Raw genomic sequence first — 2,127 nt, 5'->3', positions numbered from 1 at the left:
CTTTTATGAAGTTTTTTTTCTTTTTCTTCGATATTCATTATTTTCCCTTTAGAATACTCTTGGGTTCACCACTGCTTACGTGCCTTGCTAGCCTGATACAAAAGAAAGAAATAGCAGGATAAAAAGAGCAGGAAAATAATGATCACCACATTCATTTTCCATCAGTCACATTATTAAAATAAGCGCTACCAAAATTAAGGGACCTGCGTAGAGAAGTGACTCCGTTAGAATGTGTCAGATAAAAATGCTTTTTTCTGCAGTACCACTTTGTGTCAAATTCTTTAACCGACAAGCCGAGAAAACAACCATGACACAAATCAAGTAAAGAATCCTTGAGCTTCCAGCATAACTGCTGTAGCCTCCTCCGAGGCCACCCCTGCTCTTGATTTTCTATTGTCTTCTTCCAGGATACTTTTTTTTCCAAAATTCCCAGGATTTTCTAGTGATCTCCCAGCCAAGTACTAAAACATTCAGCCCTACTAAGCTTCTTGAAATCAACCATGGTTGGCTAGGTGGCAACAAAAATGTATTTATGCATTATTAAATCAAGAACACCTTGGGGTTTTTTCTGGTTTTTTTTTTGTTTTGTTTTGCTGAGGGTCAAAATCAACTGACAATCCAAATTCACAGAAGAAGGCCAGTTTTTCAACTTGGTTCAGGTTCAAGGGCCACATTTGATTTTAGAGGGTTGTGTCCGCTGGTACAGTAATTAAGTACTGTAGGTAATAGATGAGGTTAGAAAAGACTCTAAAACTAAAGACTCTAAAACCGCCCTGAGTCCTACGGGAGAAGGGCGGTATGTAAGTCTAATAAAATAAAATAAATAAATAAAACTAATTTCATTTCCTTTTTATTTAATTACAATGAAATGTAATTTACTTTACAAAAAATATTAAATGTTTTCCATCTTCTGAAATACAGCCCCTAGCCTCTCTTATTCTGCAAAAAAATAATATTGGCTGGATTCTCATGTGTTCACCATAGTTTGTTGATTAAGCCATATATGATATGTGGATTCACATGTCTAACTCAAAGATCTATTATAGTGCAGTGTGGGAATTTAGCTTTTTGGATTCCTCCAGAATAATGTAATGACGTAATATTTCTTATCTTGACCTTATTCCTCACATTTTTTACCAGCAAAATGTGGCTACGCTAAGGACTGTCAAATGCAAATGGGACCAAAAGAGGAAATGAAATCGTCTGGCAGGTGGACTAATTTTACAGAGGTGGGGGCAATCAGGTCAAAGAAAGATCGGATAAGTGGGGCGTATCTCATTTGAGCAAACAGAAAGGGGCTGCTCCATCAGATAAATATCATCAGCTACCCCAGACTAAGCCAAAAGATGAGTTTACCCCTTTACAACCATTAATCTAAGTTTGCTTGGGGTTTCTAAACCATGGCTGACTTAGTGCAGTATGTTCTTAAACCACCTGTGATTTAGTCCAACTATGCTTAATCAAATTGTGACCATTAACAGAATAGATAGCCACCACGGTATTTATTTTAAGATATTAGCCATTTGAGTGGGAGTAGGCTGGGCTCCTGGGTTTCCATTTGCTAACCAGAGTGGTAAAACATGACCTAACTGCACTTTCTCCCATCAGTCAACAAAACATAGGAAGCCTCTGTGTTGTTTTTAAAGCTTTATTTTAGCCTTATACAATATATCTAAACATTGTGCCTTGATGTTTTTTTTTTAAAAAAAAAGATGATCTTTTTATATTCCGGATGAGCGAATGATCCATTTGTACAAAAGGTAAATATAAGGAAAATGCTTTTCGTTGCAAGGCTGTTGTGTTTACGCGATCAGTTAAAGCGAGTCATTTAATTCATAAAATAGCCCAAATGCACTTGGATATAAATAGGCAGAAAACTCCTCCCATCTCTCCGGAGAAAGCACACACACACACACACAAACACGAAAGAACTCGACCCAAACGGAAACGCGCAGAGGTCAATGAAACGCCGTAGTTGTAGCAGTAGTAGCAACAGTAGCCGCTAGAAACTGCTCACAAAGCTCGTATTTCACAGCCTGCTCAGCGGAAGGATATTTCACCTTGTTTACCCTGAAACCGGCTCATTGAATGAGTGGAAAGGAGAAAGGCGGCGAGGAGGAGGAGGAG

This window comes from Vipera ursinii (assembly GCF_947247035.1).
Source record: "Vipera ursinii genome assembly, chromosome: 1".
Taxonomy (NCBI): Eukaryota; Metazoa; Chordata; class Lepidosauria; order Squamata; family Viperidae; genus Vipera; species Vipera ursinii.
Note: the sequence above shows the minus strand (reverse complement) of the source record.